The sequence below is a fragment of the Felis catus genome, chromosome E2 (genome assembly GCF_018350175.1).
Source record: "Felis catus isolate Fca126 chromosome E2, F.catus_Fca126_mat1.0, whole genome shotgun sequence".
Lineage (NCBI taxonomy): Eukaryota > Metazoa > Chordata > Mammalia > Carnivora > Felidae > Felis > Felis catus.
The window spans coordinates 41,667,125-41,693,547 of record NC_058382.1 but is presented as its reverse complement, the minus strand read 5'-3'; the positions used below and the strand labels follow the sequence as shown (position 1 = coordinate 41,693,547).

Genomic DNA, 26,423 nt, shown 5'->3' with positions numbered 1-26,423 from the left:
CTGTGGTCAGATGTTAGATTTTTAAGATTTCAAAGCCAGAAACTTTCTGGGTGGTGACCATAAGATCCAGGGTCTGGCAGCTGATGGGGAGGTAAAAATGGTCACTAACATTACACTAAATACAACCCTAAGTGCTTTAGATGGCTTTTCCCATTTAATCTCATGGAAATTCTTATTTTACAGGGAAGAGACTGAGGCAGAGAGGGAAGAAACAGATTGATGAAGGAGCCACAAATGAGTCATTGTTCGAGGCTGGGACGTGAAGGTAGGGGGTCTTTTCCATTCTCAGCCGCTTTTCACAACACCATGATAGCAGTTGGCTGAGTCAGCTCTGCACGTTAATGTCCCTCAGGATGATGGCGGTGGTTGGGTGGAGAGGAAGAGGATGAAACAGGAATTGAATCTTCCACGAAACATTGGCCTATACCCACATGACAGCTGTAGTATCTCTCTGCCCTCATTGGATTCACCACCTTCCCATATGGGCCAAGTCAGCTAGCTCTGTGCCTCAAAGGTTGATAAGCTTCGTCCTGGGCACATTTGTCACGTTTGTGGACGATGCTCAGGTTCCTGATGCACTGGCTTTGTGGCTGGTTACTGGAAGCTGGTCTTGGCAGTGGATTCAAGTCCCAGCCATTAGTGGTGGAAACTGGAGAATTGGAGGGATCAACCTTGGAACGTCACTATTGTCCCAGGAGGGAGAGTCACCCACAAGAAAAGTGCTGTTAAGCAGGATTGTGCATTGATGGGGGAGAGTGAGTGGCCTCTGTGTTCCTCACCACATTCCTTCATCAGACCCCGACGTATAGTGTCCGTAGGGCCATGTTTTCAAGGGGGTGTTAGTGCCACAGGCACCTTTCAAATTATGTGGTTGCTTTCCTCAGGATAACCATCCTAGATGCACTCCCGGTCTGGATCCAGGCAAGTGTTCTTTGTGAATACTCTGGTTGTTCACTAAGTTTGTCCATTTATGCCTCTTGGTTGCTTTAAAAATCTTGTAATTTACATCCTTTTTCCTCTCTGTTTATCCCATCACAAAGAGGATAGCATGGCATGGTAGAAATGTCTATATTTCCCTGTTTATTCAGCCCCTATTAATTGGATTCTTCAACAGACACAGAAACATGTGTTTGGGAGACAGGTTGGCTTGGATTTAATCCCCGTTGTGTGCTATCTGTGCAGGCAGGTGGCACATCAGATCATATTTTGGATGTCACAAATGAGTGGTTTTTAACCTGTAAATGATAGGGGCATTCTGTGACCATAGGGGAATGTATTATACTCTTGGATCCAATGCTCAGTTTGTTTTTCTGTACAATGGGGCTTTTGTATCAACTTGGCCCAGTGTTTATGAGAAATCAGTAAGAGAATATTGTTGAGAGTCCAGTGCAGTGCCTGGCATATGGTTCATCCCAATCTGTTGATTCCTCCTCCTTCAAATCACATACTTATTTTAAGTGACAGAGAAATGCCATTTCCCTGGATATAAAAAAACAAAACAAAACAAAACAAAACAAAACAAAACAAAACCCACATTCCCTACTGGCCATTGCTCTGCAACCAGTATGTCTGAATCATCCAGGCCTCTTCTGCGCTGACAGCTTCCATTTCAGGACTTCTGGACCTGGAATAAGGTCATCGGGTCTGGCGGGGCCCATTCTCGCTTTGGCTTTGTGGGAAGTCGCTGTTCTGCCTTAGCCTTGCTGGGTGTTTCAGCTTGGATATTCTGTCATCCGGCTTCACGTCCCGTCTCTTCTCACACATGTTGTGCCATTTGTTCAAACATAAGAAACGCTGTGATTCTGTGAAAAGAGCAAAGCATTTCGAGCTTTGCCACCTGGGGTTGACTCCTGGCTTTCAACCTTTCTAAGTGTCTATTAAGACCAACTGCACACAGTGCTTATGAAGTCCAGTGACATAAGGCATGTGAAAATTCCATGAAAAATGTGAAAAGCTAGATGGAGATTTGTTACAGTTTTATTTATTATTATCCTTTAATGTATATACCAACACCTACCTTTTGAGGCTGGGCTGCAAGAATGTCACAGATGGTTTGTTAAAATATCATTAATATGTCAGGCAATTAATAGAGAATGGGAGTACAATTTTCTCCCTGTTTATGCATTAGTTATTTACCTTTAATGTTAAGCAGTATTTGTTGGTCTGGCCTGTTGGGCTATGGATAGGGAAGTTTTGAGAATCTATTTTCAGGGTTTTTTTTTTCTTTTTTTTTAGTAGCTTAAAAGGTCCATGCATCATCCTCAATGACTTTAATGGAGATTAAGTGAACGAAGTTCACAATATTGTCAGTGGTAATTAAAAAAACAACTTCAGATCTGTCAGACTCATTGTGTTAGGAATGGTAAGAAAAGTCAGTGATCTGGCTTCGGAGCTGAACATGATAATCACCCCAGGTTCCCCTTCTGCTTTGTGTCTGTGCCACCCACAATGCTTATCCTGCACACTCTACCCTTACTGTATCCTCTTCTCCAGAATCTGTCATGGCTCCCTATTGCCTGATGGGTCCTTCAGAGTCCTGATTGTGCCATCTCTGACAATACTGTCCTGCTTTTTCCCATTTGTAATCTGTGTTCCGGTGTTTCCAAGATTTACTGTCACCTTGATTGTTAATTTTTGCAAGAGCACACCTGAGGGCGGAGAGGGGGCAGAGTGGTACCATTGTGATGTTCCGTGACCGTTCTCCTGGAACCTTAGTGCTAGCCCCACTTTCTGCCCCTCTTATGAACCTGCTTTTGGTCACTGCACGCATCACCGTATCTATCCTGTAGTTTGTGAGCAAGCTGGAGCAGATTTGACCCCGTATAATCACATAGCTCCTACCATGGTGTCCACACAGAACATAACTTCACAAAGTTCACCAAATGCATTAATATTGGGCTCTCCTGGGTCTTCAGAAGCCCTGGTGTTGAGTCAGGAAAATTCTCCAGTGTTGGTCACCTAGATTACCCTCCCCAGCATACATGAAGTAGGTCTAGAGCATGAGGGCAAGGGTGGAAAAGGCCTGTTTGGAATGGTGTGCCAGCGTTCCCCTGCTGTACCAAGTTACTTCAAAGTGAGTGGCTCAAAACAACACATTTATTATCCTACAGTTTGGGAGGCAAGGAGGCCCACTGGGCTAAAATCAGGAGGGCTGCATTCATTTATGGAAGCTCTAGTGGGTAGTCCTTTTCCCTGCTTTTTCCGGCTTCTAGAGACCGTCCACTTTCCTCAGCCCACGGACCCCTTCCTCCAGCTTCAGGCTCAGCAACGTTGCACCCTCTGACCATCCTTCCGTCTTCCTCCACACCCACACTGGTGTCTGATCTACTGAGAAAAATAGAAGCCGTGGTCATTACACAATCCTTGCCAAATCACTCAACGCACCAACTATCAGCCAGACACTCCAACGACACACATTTACAGATCATGCTACACACCCACTAGATCCTGAGACAACTGTCTCTCATCGAGGGGCAAGGGAGATAAGGTCCTAATGAGTCAGGTCACTGTGAGGAAGGCTTCAGAGAGGGGTGAGCACGTTAGCTGACTCTTGAAGGAGACACAGGTCATATAAAGGTGTCCATGGGGCAAAGTAGGGAGAGCTTTTCTGGCAGAAGGCACAGTCTGTGCAAAGCATAGAGGTTTAGACCAGCATGGCATGTTCCAGAGTCAGCCAGTAGCTCTTTAAAAAAAAAAAAAAAAAAAAATTTTTTTCATCTTGGAGCTCGTGGAGGCCTACTGGGATCATGACTTCTAAAATGCCAATTTTGTCTCCAAGGCTGTGGCCCAAGGCCATTTTTTTTTTTTTTTCTGATTGTAAGCAAGGCCTTCTAAACCAGAGGGAGCATGTAGCTCTTCTCAAAAATGAAAGTGTTTATGCCTGAGATAAAACTGAATTTTATGTAGGCAAGACATGTATTTCCATGTACAGGAAAAGCGACCCCTGGCAGCAAACTAAAGTCCAAGCAATCCAGGGAAAGGTAACTTGCTTCCATGGAACAGCAGCATGGTTTCTGCTAAATTCTGAAGCAACCTTCCCCCTGAGGCCGTTAGACACCGAATCCATGTGATGTTGTATCTCTTAGGGATTTAACTTGTTTGAAAGTAAGTGAATGAGATTCAGGGGAAAAAAAAAAGCAGCTGTTTGATGTGACTTGACTAGAGATGGTGGAGAGAATGGCTGATAGTGGGGAAATGATAAGGTGTTACAGGCAAATTGCACCTCCTCAAAATTCACGTCAAAGTCGTAACTCCCAGTATCTCAGAATGTGACTGTATTTGAAGATAAGTTTTTGGAAGAGATAATGAAGTTAAAATAAGGTCATTAGGGGGGCACCTGGGTGACTGAGTCAGTTGAGCTTCTGACTCTTGATTTTGGCTCAGATCATGATCTTATGGTTCGTGAGTTTGAGCCCCGCACTGTCAGTGTGGAACCTACTTGGGATTCTCTCTCTCTTCCTCTCTCTCTCTCTCTCTCAGCCCCTTCCACACACATTCTCTCTCTCTCAAAATAAAATAAACTTAAAACAATAATAAATAAGGTCATTGGGATAGGCCCTAAATCCATCGTGACTCCTGTCCTTGTAAGAGGAGGGTAGGACACAGACGCCGGCCACAAGGAAGACCATGTGAGGATACAGGGAGAAGATGACCATCTACAAACTAAAAAAGGACACCAGTCCTTCTGGCACCTTGATCTCAGACTTTCAAGCCTCCAGAACTGTGAGAAAATACATTTCTATTGTTTAGGACACCAGTCTGTGGTGCTTTGTTATGGCAGCCCTAGAAAACTAATATAGTAGGTCATAAAAGAATATAAAAATCATTGGATGCCATACGTACTGGATGCTGTGATGTATCACTTAGATCTCCTTTCAAGTCCGATGGCCTTATTCCTCCAGTTGCTGCAAATGCTGTGGGCAAGACAGCCCTCAGCTATCAGCTTGTTTTAGGAATGTGCCTTGGATTGAGTTGCCTTGTCCGAGGACATGACCCTTTCCCCAGGGTAGTCTGCATCCAAGACTTGTTGACGTGTGTGTTTTAAGGCTTGGTCACTTTGCCCTACTTGGTTCACCTCTGAAAGGTCCTCTGGGTTCAGAACTTCTCTTGGGGTTGAATGAAGGGCTGAATTAGAGGCTTCTTTTCAGTCTTGCTCCCTTTCCATCCCTTCCCTTCCATATGGATTGATCCCAAGACTGCTTCTTAATACATTCCTGTATGCTAACCTTTGTCTCAGGGTCTTCTTCTTGAAGAATTCAACCTGTGACATCATAGTAAAGAAATTGGACTTTCTCCTGAAAGCATTGGGGAGTTATTGAGGCATTACGTTTGGATTTGTAGTGTGGCTGGTTTGAAGGCTAAAGTAATGAGGGTCAAACTGATGCAGGTAGACCAGTTAGACAGATAGAAGCTTCTCTTGGAAGTGGGGAGGCTCAAAGCCATTCCAGTATATGGATTGCATTGTCCTGGCTTGACTGGCATTTATTTCTTGCTCAGAACTTTGAAGGAAGCTCAAGTCTGGTCTGTTTTCCAAGATGTGAGAGTCAATCAAGATGGGCTTAATGTTTTGGCATGTCCTCAGGGATGTAGAGATGAATCAGAGGATAAGATATGCACGTTCTCCTTACAAGCTGCAAGGGTCTCATGAGCTCATTCTGACCGGACGTAAGCTCTCACACACCAGCGCTAGCTACCTGTGGCTCTTGCCTCACATCATGCCACGACCTGACCCCGAACAGTTGCTAATGCAGTTTCTTCTGACTGAACTAGATTCGCTCTTGCTCCGTGACCTTTATTTACTTTATTCATCACTAAAGTCTCTGTTCTGCATCTATTCTGAAAGGAACCTTTACTGATGACTCCCTTAGGCTGGGTTAGGTATCTTTTTACTGTATTTTTCTAATATTTCTTTTTATTCAACCACTAGATAGTCAACTCCAGGACAATAGAAACTATGTCTTCTTAGGGATTTGGACCAAAAGAAGCCCTGCACTCTTCTTCCCAAAATTTGGCCATTAAAAATATACACACAAGGTACTGATTGCTGAATGGGGATCCCTTTATCTACTTCAATAGCGGTTGTACAACACCCAGTAGCCATCAAACCTAGAGACTCTAGTAAACTATGTAGGAGCTTGTGGCTTAAACCTGGGGCCAAGTGGTATCTCCTATGTGCTACCCTATGTTTAAACTTGAGGATCTGAAAACTTGAACAAATCCCAAGAAAAAAAAGCATGACTTGTAGACTCCAAACTCTCAACTTTGTGAACTAGAACTATATGCCTGCCTGCATCAACCATAAAAGTTAAGAGTGGGGTAAAGGAGAAAGAGAAGGAAAATGGTGAGTCTGTCCCCTGAGAGGGGTCCTGCCCTGCTGGGTTCACAACAGAGTGGTAGGAAGGAGAAGGAGAATGTATGGCACTAGAGCCTGGATGGCAAAGGGAAGTGAAAGAAGGGTTGCCTGCCTTTGGGACAGTTTCCCTGCCCACTAGGCAAATGCAGCTCATTGAATCTAAGCTGGCCAATTGGATTAGACATTCTCCTTGCACAAGAAGGGAGGAGTGAGAAGGTAGGAGGACCAGAGTTCCCTCTAAGGCATTTCCCTACGTGAGGAAGGTGGATGGAAATGTAGCCTTTAGGAGGTGAAGTGGAAACATGGGGGAAAGTATACATAAGACTTTCATCCAAGCATCTTGACCTTTGTGTCCCCAGAAACCAGTACGAGTGTGGCCCAAAGTAGATATCTGTTAATGCTTATGGACAGAATGGGACAATGCCTAAGAAGTGACAGTCACTGACAGATTGGTGGCTATACATCTTTCCCCATTTCTCTAAGTCCCTAATTAATGTCCTTGGCCTGAGTGGTATTATAAATGTAGCTCATTCTTAACTTTGAAGACTTGTCTCTGAGTTCCACCTCAGAATCTCTTGCAACCTCATCTTTAGTCACATATGTCATGAAGATGTTTGTTACTTAAAATGAGCTCCTGCCATGTGGGCAATTGGAAATGGCCAGGAGTGGGAACTAGAAGCCTGACCCTGCTGCTATCACAGGCAGTTAGGAGCTCCTTGTCAGTGTGATGGAGGGAACTCTCTTTGGGGCCAAGAAGTCCTTGTTATCTGACAAGGATTGACACAGTAGAGAAGGTGAATATAGGGAATAGATGGAAATCAATGGTAGGTGGGTGCGGAGGCATGGCTGCCTATGTTCCATCCACTTATGGCAGAATGGAAACAGAATGAATCTCCTGAGTAAGGACTGGGAAGAGACTGACCAGGGATTATGGCCTCCTAAAAGCAGATGAGGATTCAGGACCAAACTCTAGTCTCAGTAGAGACCTAGAAGTGCTGGACAGAGAAGTGGGAGCAGTGCCCCACATGCTCCAGACACGGGAGGAGTTGACCTATGCACACAGTGATTAGGAGGGGGCTGTTGGCAGGCAGTGTCCCTTCTTGGAATCCACATTATGTGGTCAGTTCATATGTCGGTTACTCTGAGTTGCTAACTTGGGTGTGAAGCATGTGCTGGTTCTACACCTTGGCGGAGCTAGACTAGCTCTTTACTATACTGTGGTAGGTGCTATCATGTGCTTCTGAAGTTCCCTTCAATGAGGGTTTACTTCCCTGGGTGCTGGAGGACTGTTGGCAGACAACCTTGACATCTGTCCCCTCTTTTGGTGCAGAAAGCCACCCACCTAAGATCGATCCCCCTCTGTCAGGTGGCTAATCTAATTAAATAGTTGATGTGGAAGTGTAAAGTATTTTAGCTTAACTAGAAACAATGCTGAAGGGTCAGTTCTAACTCTAGAGCTTTCTGCAAGGTTAGTCAAACTACCATTGGGTTTGCAGTACGACTGAATGTCTCGCTCTGCTACTGACCTCGGTTCTCATCCCTTCCCCAGGTTTTGATCTGCAGGGCACTCCTAACAAATATCTGACATGCTCAACATCTCAACACTTTATTCCTGGGCAATTAGGCCTGTGACTCTTCCCTCTGTATTGTTCTCTCTGATATGGTTTGGTAAGAGCCAGGAGTGAGTTTAGGTTGAGCACAAAAGGGCAGGTGTGGGAGTGGTAGGAGAAAAGGGCCCAGGTTTACACAACATTGGATCTAGAGACCCTCAACAGAATGTATTCAAGGCCTGGTTGATGGTGCCAGTGACATCTTATACTGGTAATGTTCACAAGAGATGCTCTTATGTGGAAAAGGGCGATGGTGGTTACCCAGAAGCAGATGGCTGATGTTATCTGGACAGACAGAACTGGGGGACCCTGGGCTTGATCTCAGGAAACAATAAGATTGCCCATGAGTTAACAGCTATTTTTAGAATGCTTCTTTGATGAAATTTGGAAAGTTATACACCTGATTCTGAAAATTGAAAATGTAATTGTCATGGTTATACCCATTATGTAGCCTCAAATGTGCCAGTGTGGATTTGAGTCAAAGAGTCCCTGGAAAGGAGGGAGGCAGACCGGAGAAAATTCTATGAGTCCTACTTGAAGTCTCACTGCCTGGCTCTGTCTTGGGTAAATTCCTTTCCTCTGAGTTCACGAATCTGTGTAATGGAAAGAAAAATCCCTATTTCTCATATTTGTCATGGAAACTGAAAAAAAAAATCTCCCTTCTCCTGCCTCTATCCCACACAGCCTCTGGAAAGTTATATTCCTTATGTATTAATTTCTTATGAATAAGTAATTCTTTGAGCATGCCCTTTTTGCCACGTACTCTGCTGAGAAGTGGAAAAATAGAAAACAGAAAAACATGGGCCAACCCTTGAATAGCTCTCAGTTTCCTATGGGGGGCAGACCCAGAAATGGTTTATGATTAGGTAACTGAAGAATGTGTGTGGAAGGCTTAGGCGCACAGCCACCCCTTCCCCATGAAGGTCCCGGTAAGGGGTGTGCATAGCATACATACGAGGGAAGCAAACAAAAGGCCCCAGATAACACGGTTATGTTCACTGGGTAGAGAAGACCTAGGAAGGCAGACTGAGCCCTATTGAGTTCCCCCATTTCCTCACATACCAAGGATTCACATAAAAGCAAGTCTGGAAGTCTCCATTGTCCCAGGGTCTCCCATGCCCAAAGCCAAGTTCTCAGATTTCTCCCTCTCTGGACACAAGGTGCATAGAGAGAATTACAAACCAGTTATGGCTACCAGAAGTTGAAGAAAGCAGAGCCTTGGGACAGGCGACTGAAATCCTGGGTAGGTCCCAGGTCACTAAGGACCACAGTGATATCTGTAGTTTTTTACTTGTCCTGAGAACGAGTGGTCTGAACTTGCACGTTCATCAAAATGACCAGGGGAGCTTTAAAAGAGGTGGCTCCATGGTCTAGTGTCTGGACAGTGGTTCTCAGTTGGGTAGGGGACAGTAAGAAATGGTTGGCAGGGCCACAGGAGAGTCAGGGCTCTGGGCTTTTCAATTCTAGTGTGCAGACTCCGGAGAATGTTGGGTTTGGATGTCACACACTAGCCTGCCGAGTCCGTTGGAATCAGGTAGACTAAGGTTGCTGGTGATGGAGACTCCTTGAAGCAAGTAGGAATACAGACTTTTCATGAGAGGCCAGCATCATTCCCAAGTCCTTACATTGCCTTGGCTCTGAGGGTACTAGGCAAATGAGAAGAACACTCAAATTTTTAAACAGACCTAGTAATGAGGAATCACTTCCTCCAGAAATCACTGGTCCCATTCTGGGGTCATTCTGACTGTTAGAAAGTCGTTCCCCATCCCATGCCTTCCACTCATTGGTTCCTGTTCTATCCCTCAGCATTGGTGGAATGAGCCAGAATCTGTGATGCTTGAGGCCTATTTTAGTTGAAATTAGTAATCAATAAAATCTACGGTCAATAGGCACAAGGCAAAATAAATAGTCACATGAAGGTGACCAATCCTAATTTAATGAGAGTGATCCATCACTTCAAGCAAAGTGCCATTGGCCCCAGATATTGGAATCAGATCCTTCAATAGAGGGATGCGGTTGCCTGGGGAGGGGGAGAATGGGAATGAATGTGGGACTTCAGCTTAGTTCTTCTGCTGCCCCTGCACATGAAAATTGGGCCACTCAGCAGCGAAGCTGTCACTGAGCAACATTTATAGGTTATACTTGTGTGGAAAAATGATTGACATAAATATATTTAATGTCTAAAAACACAAGCACTGATTATTCCGTGAAGAAAGTATTAGGGAACTCATTAAGAACTGTGTTTTTGTGCCTCTATTGGCCTAAGCATCACAATTAGCATCCACACCCACACAAAATGCAGATACAGTTGTAAAATGAATTTTGAAAATTGGGTCCCTCAAGCTTTCTGGTTCCCATGCCAACTGTATGTTTGGTGTCACTTGGATCTTGATTGCATGAAAAATACTTCTTGTTCTAGCACTTCCATCACTTCCTGAGACATGTGGCTGACACTTTGTACTTTATATGTGAAAAATAAGGCTGTATTGTTTCAGCCACTTTTGCGGGGCGTTTTGTCACTTACAGCAGAGAGCATCCGTGCCTTTCCAGGCAGTTCCTGCCTTTTGTGGGACCTTCTTCTCAGCAGATCTTTCCTGTCTTGTTCAAGGTCTCAGCCTGAGAGCCCACTTAAACTCTTCGTCATCCCACCTCCTCCCAAGCCACCACACCTCCCCTTTCCCCCCAAACTTGTCAAGTTGACCTGCATGCTTGTATCCCTGACTTCCTAATACCTTGTCCTCTCTTCTTGTGGAATGGGACTCCCATCCCACCACTGGAACCTCTCTTGAAAGTCATTAGAAATGTCCAAGTTGCCAAGCCCCGTGAACCCATTTCAGCCCCCCTAACCTGGGGCCCTTCACTTTCCCTCTGTCCCCCAAGCTTTCTCCTCTGCGGTACTCAAGAACGCTTCCGATGGTGCACCACACCTGAGCTCTGGCTGCCTTGCTCCTTCACTAACTTAAAAGTTCATTCCCTCCGAGCATCTTTGGTCCTCTTCTTCTCTTTCTCTGTGGCGTTTCCTTGGGTGATCACATCTCTGGGTTTCAAGGAAGACCTCCATGCGGCTGGTCCTGCCATCTCCATGGCGGGCCCTCACCTTTAGAACCAGGGGTCTCACAGTCCACCAAGCATCCTGACCTACACGTCCAGATGCACCTCAACTACAGTGTGTTTGAAACGAAACTCTCTGAATTCTCTCATGAGGCTACTTTTGTTAGGGCATGAAACATGGCTTTCACCTGGTTTCTGGGGCCAGGTCTATGACATGTATCTCCGTTTTACTACCAAATCCCTTCACCATGCCAGAGCTGTGTTACTGGCCCCACCGTGTCAGAGCAAGGCAGACGGTAGGCTGCCTCCGTGCAGAAATAGAACTTCACGTGGGGTAGACAGAGCCTGTGGTGACTCCCATGGCCCCGAGGAGTTGGAGCTGCAGGCCACCGGGCAGGGAGAAGAGGTGGAGGGAGAGCTTGCAAACCAGCAAGCTCTGAACCTTGACTTCTTCACTGTATGTGTCCCCTCTCAGAGTGCAGAGTCTATGCAGACAAGGAAGTTTCCTTTGCTTCACTGCTTGTTTGTTCTGGGGCACCCGGAACAGTGCCTGATGAGGACACAATAAGCATTTGCAGAATCAGTGTATTGAATTGATAAAATATATTCCCAGCAGATTCAAATATAGAAGTGAATGCCCACAACTTGAACTTTTTGGATGGTTAATTTCTATTTAGTTGAAGGTTTTCTATTTGAGCCCTTTGATCCTGGAAAGTCACTGAAGTAAGTACCAGGAATGAAGGCGAGGCTCATGGCTTCTTCAACGAGGACATTCCTGAACAGTCTCTGGCCAGATAATAATAGAAAACCCTCCAAATAATGCATGTTGAGTGTGAATACTAACTAGGCGGCCATCATCAGGAACTGTGTTTATAAATCTGAACTTTTTTTTTTTTTTTTAATACAAAGAGAAGGTGAGAAAGCCTTGCAACCTGTAGAGACACAGGACCAGAGACTTACACAGCCACATCAGTCACTTGACATCCTGAAATCACTCCTGGCTTGTCTTCCCTTTCCAAAATTGCATTTGTGTCTGTTTTGGAGAAGACGGTTTTTGTGGGAAAAGTGTAAGTCCAGTGGCACATGAGATACCTTGATGTTGCTCATCCTTGCTGGTGGGGAGCAGCGTTGAGAACACAGGCAGCAGGAAAGGCATTCAATAGCCATGAGCAAGGAGCTGCTGCCCATCTCAGATAGAAATGAGCCCCCTTGGGTTTGGGGCTCTTCGAGAGCTTTCGGGGAATGCTATCTTGTTCTTCCCACTCAGGCCCCAGAGTCTCCATGGAACCAGCCTCACTTGGTGCTTTATAGTATTCTCTGAAGATTTTCCTTTACTTGTGAAAACACAGGGACTGGCTGAGGTTGCCTGGACCGCCCCCTGCCCCAGCCCCAGGCATGTTCTTAATAGAGGTTTCTAGGTCACCGTAAGCCCACAGTGACAGGTGACTGCAGAGTAGTTCTGATCTCCCTTCTGATCCTTCTTCACAGGGCAATTGGTAAAACCTTTAGGCAGTTATGGTTCTGGAGGAAAGCTCTTGTCTGGACTGCTCACGTCGTCTTCCTTGTTCAAGCCTCTTTTCATCCCATGATTCTCCTCTTCCCTACGTTCATGTTGGAACATCACTTTTCTTGTCTTGGCTAGATTTTCTGTTTGTGATTACACAAACAAAAGAAAAAAAACCCCACCAACAACCAAAACAAACAGAACGTCTATCTTTACTGTGTCCAATAAACAATTTCAAGGCTATTAGTAGACACCTCAAAAGGCAGTGTTGTACCTACTTCCATGTTTATTTGCCTCACTGATGAATGGGAGTAACTGTCTTCCCACAGCCTTGCTGGCTTTGAATATTAGTATTTTTAATTAGTTTTTGCCAAATTAAAAGATAATCATTACTGGTTCTGTTCTGTTTCTTCTGTTGTCTGAAGGACTGACCAACTTTTTATATCTTGATTGGTGGTTTGCATTCCTGCCTTTGGGATTTGTCTTTAACCTCTTTGAATTGATGGCTTTTGTTTTCCTAGACGATTTCATAAGCCTGACTGGCCAACAGTCAGACTCGTGTTTGTGTATTTGTGCTGCATGGCAACTGCATACTGTTCTCTTCTCATTCAGCATGTACAGAATTCATCCCGCACTGAGAGCTCACCAGGAGTGTGCAGATGGGGTACCGTCTATTATTTCATTCATGCATATGCATGTATTCATATACACATATATCTACATGTATATATTCAATTTAAAGTGTGTGTCAAACTTTAATGGGGAAGATTAGGAGCTATAGCTTTAGCACGAGTATTCTCAAATTGAGCCAGTATGAGAGCTGTTTTTACAGTTGCTTTATAAACCCCTGAAAATTAGCCTCCGGATTCAGGATAACAAAATGCACGTGTCTTTAGTGGTAGCCCGTGGTGTCCTTCTAATTGTGTGCTGGAAACCCTTCGGTATCTGTGCCCTCAGGCAGCCCACTCCCTGTCCGATGAAAGGGCAAGAACCAGGGCCGTGCTGTTTAACTGATGTGCTCTTGCCTGTTTGTTCCGAATCCACAAGGCTGTATTTCTGTCACTTCCGGAAGCGGTGGGTTTTCTCAGCTAAAAACCGAACACGTGACAGGCGCTCTTTTCTTACACGGACGTTTGCGTCTATTTCTGGGCAGGGCCGGGGACCCTGAGGGAGCAGCCAGGGCTCCCAGCTACAGGCCTCCTGGAAGTGCTACCTGGGTTTCCTAGGAAGCCAGCGGAGCCAGCGGGCTTACGAGGTGCGTGACGTGACGTGTGGTGGTAACACTGCTGTGCATTTCCTGCCGTGGAGGAGGCGGGACACCGGGGGTGGAGGGAAGCGCAAGTCCCTTTTACGGTGAAGATGCCTTGGTCGCTAAGCCAAGTTTGTGAAGTGCTCACGGGGTTGGGGTTTAATGTTGGAATACGCCATGGATCTCCTCCTTCCGGCCGACCCTCTCGCCCACCACTTCCGTCCACTCTCACCCTTCTGCTCGCTCTCTTGCTCTTCCTCTTCCTTCCCTCACTTGTTCTTCTCTCCTGCTGCTCCCTCTTTTGTCTCAGGAAGCAGTGGTGCTGGCTGCCAGAGACCAAGCTTACGTGCCTCTGGCTGATGTCTGGCCGCAGGGTCTCACACGTCCGTCAGAAGCCCTGTCCCCATTATGGGTTTAGAATTTCTCTCTAGCCAGCACACTTGACTTTCACCGTCTGCTCTCTGTTCTACCTCTTTGGGCCTGTCCCTAACTTAATCCGCGGGCATGCCACCCCCCAAGCCCCTCCATGCTAGGATTCTGGCATCCGCCTGCTGGTGAAGGACTTTGTCTCAAGCTGTCCTTCTAGGCGAGACACCTGTTGGTCCTCTCTCTGGCTAGCAGAGCTCGCTGTTGCTCTCTTGTGTTCTGTGCACACCATATTCACTGGTCCAGATGCTCAAACTCTTGGTTTCTGTCCTATGGGACCCATGCCGGGTCGGCTGCTCCCTTAGCTTTCCCTACAAGACAAGGAGGTTAGTAACCGTGTACCTTTAGAAGGAGGAAGGTGATATCCAGGTGGGGAACATTGACTGAACATACCTTCCTGGGTATTTACTACATGCCGGTGCTGGGCTAGGGGCCCAGGTGTCTCTCTGAACTGGTCAGACTGTGCCTGGAGTTGGGCTCGGCTCGAGGGCCTGAGCAGAGCGGCCGAGAGGGTGGCCACGTCGTGGGAGACACTTGTAAGCAGAGGCAGGCAGCTGTTTCCCGTGGCTGTGTTCTAGCTGTTGAGCTGCACGTGCAGTCGGTGCTTGCTGGGCTGGGAAGCAAAAGAGCCATGTCATGAGATAAACGGTGGAAGGACTGGTATCACTCAGCCTGTGAGAAAGAAGGGCTGAGGGCATGTTACGTAGTACTGGAAGCACTGTCCTATGGATGTGTTTCCTGTGATCCCAAGGGCATGAGCTGGGATAAGGGGGAGGGGCAGCAACGGGGATGTAGATTTCAGTTCCGTATCAGGAAGCTACAGTTATTTGATGGGGAGATGGACCGAGTCTTGGGATGATGAACTCCTTGAGACTAGACATGTCCAAGTGAAAGATACCACGTGACTTCCTGACAGTGATATGTGGCAGAGAATTCTTTTGCAGCCAGAGTGATGCAATCATTACTAATTGGACACCTGTTGTATGCAGGGACTGTATCAGGCTCTGTGAATGGAGAGACGGTGAAGCCCTTCTAGAGCCCAAGAAGCTCTAGCAGGTTCCTTAGTCTGGGCATCACTGTTAAATAGAAAAGATATCCATGATGCCTGTTGTGTAGCTGGGGAAACTGAGGTCAGGAAGGTGAAGAGCCTTTCTCTGGGGACACCTGGCATTGAGTGCCCTTGGTGGCCAGGCCCATGCGAAGGGCTTACTTGCCTCTTCTCCTTTCGTCTACACATCATCCTGGGACGAGGATACAAGCATGAGGGCTTCCACCCAGTATCAACCCCGCCCACCGGCCTCCTGATCTAGTCTCTTCCCGTTATCCCAGTTCACAGACACCAACTGCGGATGTGTGGGCGTCGAGTGCTGGAGACTCGGAAGCTCAGGACAGGGAGAAAACAAGAGATAAGGGGTAGGTGGAGGCTGATCGGGAAGGAAACAAATGCTTTCTGAGCCGCTGTAGGCCAGGCAGAGCTTTCTGCATGACATCGGATTCGGTATGGACAGGATCCGTGAGAGTGAGGTGTTTTCACTGCCGTTTCATAAACGTTAAGACTTTGGCTCAGAGAGGTTAAGTGACTCGGTTACTGTCACACAGGGAGCGAGCGCTGGGGCCTGGACACTTCTTCACCACCGTTACCACAACCACTGCTGGTCTCACTGTTGCCACCAGTACGGGTGCTACTGCCATTACCACTGTTGTCCTGTTTGCTGCTGCAGTCTCTGCGACTCTGCTAGGCTTACTGCCATGGTTACTAGGCCCACTGCTGTGATTACTGGTATTACCAGTGCCTCAGGCTATTTGCTTCTCCGCCTTCCGGTGATAAAGTCTTCAGTTACTGGGTGTGTACTAGGTGTAAGATCCTGGACTAAGCCTCTTCCCTTCTATCTTGTTTACTTCTTCACAACAATTCACTGATTGAAGATGGCCTTTACCTAAAAGCTAATGGTTTGCCCCGTGTTGTGGGCTAAATACAGGCATCCCTGATCCCCAAGAAAAGAACAGGAGGTGGAAACCGGTGAACTAGGAACTAGCTTCCGTGGGTCATAAAGCACATTCCTGTGTTTCTCTTAAGTTTGGGATTAAAAAAAAAAAGTTCGTCCTGTTTTTACTGGATTTTCCACTTAGATTGGTCTCTCCAGAATTCAAGTCAGGTAGGATCTCCGAAAAGAAGAAACAGTGCTCCCATCAGGTAGCAGGACTTTGCTGATTTTTGTGTGCCCGCCCCCTAGGACAGATGCTAGGGGATCCCCTCTCCCTAGTTCTCACACTGGGAGGGAAATGCTGAGGCCCTCCTCCTACAGATCTGGAAGGATTCCTATAGGCTCCAGAGGCTTGGAGGTTTGTCTGAGGTCCTGCCTCTGCAGGAAGGGGGCTGGTGTGGGATGGGAACGGGGTCCTGCCAGATCTGCATCTCTGGCCCCTCCCATTCCCACATGGGGCTTCTGCCGCAGAATTAAAATGTAAATCAAAAGATAATTGGCTTTGTGTGCACAGTTTAGATAAGATTTACTTTTGAAGAATGACTTTGTGTTCTAACCCAGCAGGCCCAGCTCCGCGCACTTAATAACGGCCGGGGAGCGGGGCCATAAATATTGCAAACGATGCGGCTTGAACGAAACGCCCTATGAACCGTAATAAAACCCCCCGTGATTAATTCCCGAACGCGCTCTGTTCATATTAGACCTGCAGTGGCTTCCCTGATGAGATCAATACAGCGTGGCGGAGTGATCCTAATAGAAGTGTTATAATCTTTTAATCTTCGGGAAAATGCCAAGTTCTCGAATCAGTCACCAGGCCGCCTGCTTTATTTTCTTGGTGCAACCTTGAAGGCAGTTGTTTTCCCTGAAATGAAGATACATTAGAGTCTTTTCAAGGATTTATCAATAATAGGACTGGGTCCCTCTTTGCAGGGCCCACAGCTAAAAGGCACATTTGTATGCGGCGAGCCAGAACTGGCCGCCGTGACCTTTGCTGCCAACTGCTATTTTCCCAGCAGACAAATGCCTCTGGAGAGTGACTGGTGAGGACAGATATTCACGGGAGGGAGATGGAGAAGCGAGACGGGGAGAGGAATAACACCACCAGCAAATAACCTAGGGAGGGTTTTAGGAAGCCAGGCATGTCCCCTGTTTAGGACTCCGGTGGCAGAAATGGCCTTCATGGCCCTGAGCAGGCAGCTGTCGCCTTCTCCGCAGGTCTCCCGGGACCAAGCACGGTGGAGCCGGCTGCGAGCCTCCGTGGAAAATGAAATGTCACTGCCCTGTAGGGAGTGTCCAGGCAAGAAGGAAGGAAGACAAGTATCCCTTAGGCTTGTGCCTCTGGGAGGTGCTGGATCTTCAGACCAAAGGGGACAGGGCGGCTTGAATGGGGGTTGATGTCATCGTGGTGACTGCTCCCCGGGGAGGTGGCCGTAAGTAGGTCACACCTGTCGTGGGTGAAAATGAACCGACGCATCAGTGACAATGCCGGGAAGGGTGTCAAGGGTACGGGCGCCACCCTTGCACGTGTCCTGCGTTCTGATGGAGGTGCTGCACAGGCCCCACAGAGGGCCCCAAAGAAAGGCCGCAGAGCTGCTGGGAAGGAGGAGGAGTCCTCGCTATCTTTCTTCTTCCTCCCCTTAAAGAAGCATACACATCTCCTTGTCGCAGTCTTCGAGGAGCCTTGGGCATCACCCAGTCTCATCCTTATCTTGTGCAGAAAGGGACACCAAGGTCACAGTGATGAAATGACAGAGCAGTGGGGCTCACGACTGGTCATCTAGAGGGCTGCATCTCCTGGGCTTTTGCTGAAGGCTCTACCTCAGCTTGTTCCAAGCTGTCACTAAGGGACCCGGGCTCCTTCTTTTGGGGGCTTCTGAGTCCAGCCAGCAGACAAGTGAAGGGGGGTGTGGAGGACCTTGTGGGGAAATATGAGGACCAAGCAGTATGTATGAGACCTATATGCGTCTTTCCCAATTTCATCGGACTGCGTTCTGGAGCCACGTGTGCTGGGAAGTGTCATCCACCTGTGTGCCACAGAAGGAGGGGACATGGAGCTTGTAAACCACTAGCTTATCATGGCTGCAGCATCCTCATTTATTAAAATAGGTGTACAAACTAACCCCTTATTGGGGCACGGTGGGGACTATAAGGAAATGAAAGGTGTAAGAGCTTCGGACGAATAATGGGTGATAAATTAATGTCATTCCTACTCCTTTGGTTTTGCCAGTCCCTGCTCTCATGGACTGGAGACTTGAACCCAAGTCTGAGCCTCCCCTCCCCCCTAATTGCAAGGTGCTAGACTCCTGGTGGCTGGGCTGTGTCCTTTGGTGGGATAAAGATGAGATACTTTCTAAATTCTGACCTGGCATTGAAGATGGCCTTGTCTCGTTTGCCCAGCTCACTGGACGCTGTCAGTGAGACTTTCCACCTGCCTGCTGGCCCTTCTCTCCTGTCCCTGCCTCCTTCCATTTACTTCCCTCGTTACCCTGAAGTGGGCCTGTGATTTGAGCCCGCCACGTAATACATGGTTCCTTCGCTTCAGCTTTGCCACATTTGGTATATTTCAGGAGCACCCTTGAGCTGTCTGGTGTCCCATGCCCCTAAACAAAATTGATAGCATTGTGAGTGAAGTTGTATAGCTCTTGACTTACTTTACTTATTACTTTGGGACCTTGGGCAAATGACCTTGCCTCTTTGAGCCTCACTTGAGCTATAGGAAGCCTATAAAAAGAATACCAACACACAGACTGTTAGGGAAAAGCGAAGTCATCGTTGAGTCATGCTTGTGAAATTGATGAGCACAAAGCCCAGTTCAGAGCAGATTAGAGGGAGGGCTTGTCCCAGAAAGTGGCAGCATGTGCCAATGCCCCTCATGCAGATATCCCTCGTTTCTTCCACCTTGGAGGTCAGGGTGCTGTGTGAAGGAGATCACAGTGGCAGAATTGATAAGGTAGGATTAGGGAACCATGCCCATAGTCCAGTGTTTTCCAGAGTGGTGCTGAAGGATGCAAGATCCCAGCATCTTCTCCTACCTCTTCCCCCCGGATTCAGCTGGATCATTCACTCCTTCACCACTGTCCAGATTCTAGGGATGCCATAGAGGTCCTGGGCTGAGGATACCTGGGCTGAGCACAGAACTGAGGGGAGCTTTGAGCTTTCCAGGATGCTACTTCTCCAAACCAGTCCTCTGCACCCTACAGAGCTTTTAGCACCAGACAGATGGGCTCTGAATAAACTCATATGAGATAAAGGCAAGCAGGAGGGGGAGAACAGTGGTGGGGTAAAGAGAGAATGTAGATTCTTGCTTTATGATATCACTCCTTTTGTATCTTCAGCCACCTGTTCTTCCTTTATTGGTGTGCTTTAACTTTTATGGCACCATGAATTTAGGATGGCACTCTCAAAGGAGGCCAGAGCTGTGTGGACACAGGAATTCCAGCATGTTTCACATTCCCTGCCATTTAAGTGCTTGTCTACCTTGGTGCCTTTGGCTCTGCTGTTCACCAGGCCAGTCATACCTTGCTCATCTACCCTCATTCTACCTTTTTCAAGGTCCTACAGAAATGTCACATTTCTCAGGAATCCTCTGATGGTCCTTGAGTCAGGGGAGACTGCTCCTTTCTTTAAACACAACGTATCTTCCTTTGGTCTACCTTGTGGCAGTTCTTAGATATTCTGGTAGATATGTTAACGCACATATTCTTAGTAATAATGAGAATTATAACGTCAATAGCAGCCACCTTTTACTGACTGATCTGTAGGTGCCAGGAAATTTATGGTTTGTAAATTTCGCGGTTTGTCACGGTTAATCCTCGTAATGACCTTTGGTGGAAGCACCATCACCACCACCATGTCACAGATGAGGAAACTGAGACCTGCAGAGGTTAAGAATTTGTTCAAAGCCCTCAAGCCAGTGATTAGTGGCTCCAGGATTTATTCCAAGCTCTTATGACCTCCAAGTCCATTGGCCACTACAATTTGCCTTCAGTTTTACTATAAAGTTAACTACTTTGGCCATTCCATGCAGGCAGAGCATACAGAACAGAGGTTGGGCTTTGGAGTAGGAAGGATCCAACTGGACCAGTGTCTTGATTTGAGAATCTTGGACAATCTAGGTGAACTCTGTTCCTCAATGTCTTCTATAAAATATAGAGAACTGTGTGTACCACAGGGTTGGATGTGGTGAGACTTACCTGAGCTCAGGCATGTAAGGCCACTGCAACAGTGTCACATGGGTAACAGTATTAGCTAGTATTTATCAAACATTTGCCCTGTGCCACATGCTTTTCTATGTGATTTATATGGATTAGCTCTCTTAATCCCTCACAAAACCCTGGTGACTGTGGTCAGGATACTAATATCAGATGAAGTATACTTTAACAACAAAAAACATGTTACTAAAATTAAAGAGGAACATTTTTTGATGAGAAAGTATCAATCCATCAGAAAGCCACAACTATAAACATGTATGCATCTAACAACAGAGCCCCAAAATACATGAAGCAAAGGCTGAGAGAATTGAGGGGAGAAACAGACATTTCAAAAATGAAAGTTGTAGATGGCAATATTCCACTAAGGAAAAATCAGGACTATTCAAATTACTAAAATCAGAAATGAAAGAAGGGATATTACTACTGACCCTACAGAAATTTTTAAAAAATGTATCAAGGAATACTATGAACAACTCTATGCCAACAAAGCAGGAAACTGAAGATTTGAAAAATACTATATATAAATTAGATCTAACATTTATAGAACACTCCATCCAACCAACAGCAGAATAGTCTTCTCAAGAATGCATTGATATCCAGGATGTACCATATCATAAACCACAAATGATCTTCAATAGTGTAAAAGGGATTAATATTGTACAAAGTATGGTCGTCTTTGGCCACAGTGAAATGAAACTGGAAATTAATTAATAGAAAGCAATTTGGAAAAGTCACAAACATGTAGAAGTTAAACAACAGACTACTAAATAACCAATAGCTCAAAGAAGTCACAGGGGGAATTAGAAAATACTTTGAAATAAATGAAAACGAAGATACACCATACCAAAACTTATGCGAAACAGCTACATCAGTGCTTAGAGCAAAATTTATAGCTGTTAGTGCCTATAATTTAAGGGAAAGATCTCAAATTAACAATTTAACCTTCCATCTTAAAATACTGAAAATAGAAAAGGAAACTAAACTCAACACAAGCAGAAAGACAGGATTCATAAGGATTAGAGTAGAAATTAATTGAACAGAGAATAGAAAAAACAGTTGATAAAATCAGTGAAACCAAACATTGGCTTTTCAAAAAGATCAACAAAATTGACAAGTTGATTTAACTAGGCTATCTAAGAAAAAACTACTGAAAATACTAAAATAAAAAATGAATGAAGGGATATTACTACTGACCTTATGGAAATATAAAAATAAAGTATAAGGCAATACTATGAACAATTGCATGCCAATAAATTAGATTACTTAGATTAAAAGGAAAATTCTTATAGAGACACAAACTATTGAAACTGACTCAAGAAGAAATAGAAAGGTCTGATTTGACCTTTAAGAGATAAAGAGATTTAATTAGTAATCAAAAACTTTCCCAAAAAGAAAAAGCTCAGCATTAGATGGTAAATCCTTCACTGGTAAATTCTATCAGACATTTATAGAAGATTAATACCAGTTATTCACAAAATTTTTCAAATATTAGAAGAGGGAACACTTTCCAATTCATTCTGGAGGCCAGTATTACCTGGATAGTGAAACTAAGCAAATATTACAGGAAAAGAAAACTATAAACTAATATCCTTTATGAGTATAGATGCAAAAATCTTTATCAAAATAGTATCATAACAAATCTAACAATATAAAAAGGATTATACACTATGACCAAGTTGGATTTCTCCCAGGAATGCAAGATTGCTTTAACATCCAAAGTCAATTACCTTAATACACCAGATCAGTAGAATAAGGAACAAAAACCAAACAATCATCTTAAAGGATGCAGAAAAAAGCATTTGATAAAATTCAATACTCTTTCATGATGAAAATACTCAACAAACTAGGAATAGAAAGGAACCTATTCAACCTAATAAAGGGCATTTATAAAAAACCCACAGCTAACATTATACCTAGTGGTAAAAGACTTAATGCTTGCCCACAAGAGCAGAAATAAGACAAGGATGTCTGCTCTTACCACTGTAACATTGTGCTTAAGCAACAGAGCCCATTTAATATAACATCAAAAAGAATAAAATAGTAATAGATTGAACAAAAGAAATGCAAGACTAGTGAAAACTGGAAAACACTGTGGGAAGAAATTACAGACCTAAATAAATGGAAAGACCTCCTGTGTTCAAAGATCAGAAGGCCTATTATTTTTAAGGCAGCAATACTACTCAAAGTAATCTACAGATTCAGTGCACTTTCTATCAAAATCCCAGCTGACTCCTCTGCAGAAAGTGGCAAATTGATCTAAAGTTCATATGGAAATTCAAGACATACAGAGTAGCCAAAAGGATCTTAAAAAAAAAAAAAAAAAAAAAAAAAAAAAAAGAAAAGTTAAAAGGCCTTGTACTTCCTGAGTTCAAATCTTACTACAAAGCTATGGTAATTAAGACCCTGCGGAACTAGCGTTAAGAGTGGACATATAGATCAATGGTATAAGAATTAAAATTACAGAAATTGAATTGAAATTCTCACATTTTGGTCACTTGATATCTAAAAAGGATTCCAAGACCGTTCTGTGAGGGAAAGAATAGTCTTTTCAACAAATGGTTCAGGGAAAACTGGACATCCACATGCAAAAGAATGAAGGTGGACACCGCTAGTTTATATCATATACACAAATGAGCTCCGATTAAGTATGCAAATGTAGGGGCACCTGGGTGGCTCGGTTGGTTAAAGGTCTGGCTTCAGCTCAGGTCATGATCTCATGGTTTGTGAGTTCAGGTCCTGCACCAGGCTCTTTGCTGACAGCTCAGAGCCTACAACCTGCTTCGGATTCTGTGTCTCTATCTCTCTCTGTCCCTTCCCCACTTGTTCTCTCTTTCTCTCTCTCTCTCTCTCTCTCTCTCTCTCTCTCTCTCTCTCAAAAAATAAACATTTAGCAAATTTGTAAAAAGTATGCAAATGTAAGAATAAAAACTAAAATTCTGTGGTGAATACATAGGTACAAATCTTTGTGACCTTGGATTCAGCAATGGCTTCTTAGATATGACACATAAAATACAAGCAACAAAAGAAAAAATATATGTATAAACTGACATCAAAACAAAAGGACTTTATTTGGAATATATAAAATATATTGCAACTCAATAATAAAAAGGCAAACCAATTGAAAATGAGTAAAGGATCTGAATAGAGATTCTCCAAAGAAGGTCTATGTATGGCCAAAAAGTATATGAAAAAAATACCAAATTTCCATCAACTAATGAACGTATAAACAAAATGTGACATATCTATTTAACGGAATATATTTGGTAATAAAAAGGAATGAAGTACTAATGCGTGATTCAACATGGGTGAAAGAAGCCTGTCACAAAGAACAATGTGTGTGTGTGTGTGTGTGTGTGTGTGTGTGTGTGTGTGTGTAACATGATTCCACTGATGAGAAATGTCCAGATTAGGGAAATCTATGGTGAAAAAAGTAGATTAATGGTTGCTTAGGACTGGGGGGGGGTGAGAGGGGGTTGAGTTTCTTTTGGGGGAAATGAAAATACTCTAAAATTGATTGTGGAATGGATGCCCGATATGTTAAAAGCCATTGAACTGTACATTTTAAATAGATGGATTATAGGGCATCTGAATTACGTCTCAAAAAAGCTGCTAAAGTTCCCTATTAATTTGCCTATTTTGTGGAGGAGCAAACTAAGGTTCCAGAAAGACCAAGAAACCTGTTCATGGTCATGTAGCACTGGTAAGTAATGGAGCCCGTATCTGTGCAGCATCAGGCAGTATTACCCCGAGAAGCCACAGTTCTTGTCATTGCTGTAAATTCATAGAAATTATTGAGCACCTACTCTGTGAATGCGTGCTTAGACTTCATCTACGAGGTTCTGGTTCAACACAGCAGGAGTGGCATCTAGGCATCCACTTCTATCTACCATCTCCTTGCTAGGTGATGCTCGTTCAGCCAGGATGTAGGAACAGTGGTTGTGGCAGGTGTTTAATAAGTGTGTGTTCTTTAAAGGGTAAACAATGCACAGTTTAGGGTTCTTCTGGGACGCGTGGTAAATCTTAAAGACCGTGCTTTGATCATCAACCATCCTGGCCAGCAAAACTTGAGTCTTTGCTGGCAGGCTGAGCTGATGTGTCACGGTAGAGAAAGTCTGCTCATGAGCCACGAGCAAGGGACCACATTCCCAGGCCCAGCTTTTTTGATTGCTGGTTGTTTTCCCTTTAGGAAGCCACACCCAGATAGAAGTACCAGTATTAGCTGGTGCTCAGTGGTGAGAGGTATTGATGAAAGTGTTTCAGTGGCAGCTGAATTATTTACAAGAGTCCGCCTTACCCTAACACCCAGCATTAATCAGAGATTGGCCAGAAAATACTCCTTCACATGCCCTGTACCCTGTGATCCTTATTAAGAAAAAAACAAACTCTGAAGTAGGACTTGCATTACCTAATAGCTGTGATGCTATTAAATTACTACTGTAAAACGCAGACCCAAAGCCCCTCAGGGTTTCTCGGATTCAGTAAGTGGTCTAGATTAATGGTGTCAGGATGGGATGGGGTTGGAGACATAGGCCGTGGAGTCAGAGGGATAGGTGCACATTTTGTCTTGAGCATTTAAGAAGTGGTGTGACCACTGGCGAGTCATTAATCCTGAGTTTCAATCACCCTGCTGTCATGAGGGGTATAATAAGAACACCCCTGTCCGTTATTTTGAAAGTATATGAAATAATGGATGGTAAGTCCCCAAGATCAGTGGACCCCACATTTGAAAAATGAAAGCTGTCTTTATGGGGATGACGATAAAACCTTCTGCAGGTCACTGTCACCAATGATGGCCAATGTCTCTCATCAGTGATCTTGGGCTTCCGAGGGCTTTTCCGAGGGCTGCACACATTTCTTCCCTCATGGGAAGCAGTAGTATTCCCATTTGTTAGAGAAGGCACATGGAACTCAAAGAGATCAGATCCCTTCTCCAGGCTCCCACAGTGGAGCAGTTGTTAGAACATGGTTGTTCTGACCCTTTCTGCCCTCTTTCCACCTCTACCAGAAAGGGGAAAGGCATCATGAGGGGAGAACAGCTTGGTGTTGGTCAAGGACTTAATTAGCCAGCCTTCCATCCCCGTGAACCGTTCTGCTTCCCAGGGCCCTCCATTTGCTGGGTGAGACTTCCCGTCTGAGGGTGAGCCGAGAGGCATCTTGGACGAGTTGCTGGGTAATGGAATTCATAATTCCTTGTGGCTTACTGTGTGGGTGGATGATCCTCCATTAGTCAATGTCATCCCTTCTAGCAGGAAGAAGGTGAGCTGGAAACGCCAGTGCCAGTGCTGCTCTGGATGCCAGCTTTGTGTACAGCATGGCAGCCTTGGTTTCCTTCTGGTTTACTGCCCGGCTCTTGCAGGCCAGGGGCCTGAGTTCTTCACTCCCGTCACCGTGAAGCTCCTGCTGCACTTACTGGTTCGTGTCCCGATTTTTGAACGAGAACAGCTTTTACTCCTGGCCCTGCGATTCAGACTTGGACAGCAGGGCTGTTCCCTGGAAATACCAAATCATCATTACTCATTTTTGCAAAGAATGAAATGTAGCTTCAAGAAGTAACTTGTGCAAGGTCACACAGTTAGTGAGAGGCAGGACTTGGGCACAGTCTGTACCTCTAGCCCCCGTGCCACGTGGCCTTTGGGAGGAGGGATAACAGGGGCTTGTTTGACAAATGTCCAGCACTTCTCCCCTCTGGACTAGCTCTCAGCTCCTCCTGACAATGTAGGGGTGGGTGGTTGGATGCACAGAGAGAGCAAGAGACTCTTTTCCATGTATACTCTGGGTCCTTGGGCTTAAAGCCAGAAGTGTGGGTTTCTGCAAGGCACAGAGGAGAAGGGCCGTCTAGGCAGAGGGAACAGCTCAGTTTGTTCTAGCTGTTCCAGCGGGATTTCCCCAGCCAGCCAGCGATCTGGTGCCCACTCTGCATGGTCATCCTGGGGGTCAGACCTCAGAGATGAGCAGAGCCCAGTCCCTGTTCCGGAAGATCTCAGATCTCAGACTTAGCAAGTCCTGACTCTCCTTTTCTCACAGTCTCTGCCTTT

The 26,423-nt window shown here is 45.3% G+C and overlaps 1 long non-coding RNA gene across 1 annotated transcript in view; it reads left to right on the top strand.

The window, feature by feature from the left end:
- LOC109494907 overlaps window positions 1-26,423 on the top strand; it is an 801,993-nt gene that overhangs the window by 479,269 nt on the left and 296,301 nt on the right. The window contains exon 13 of the long non-coding RNA XR_006590427.1: window positions 184-265. This is a non-coding gene — a long non-coding RNA (uncharacterized LOC109494907). The remainder of the gene's footprint in view (window positions 1-183; window positions 266-26,423) is intronic.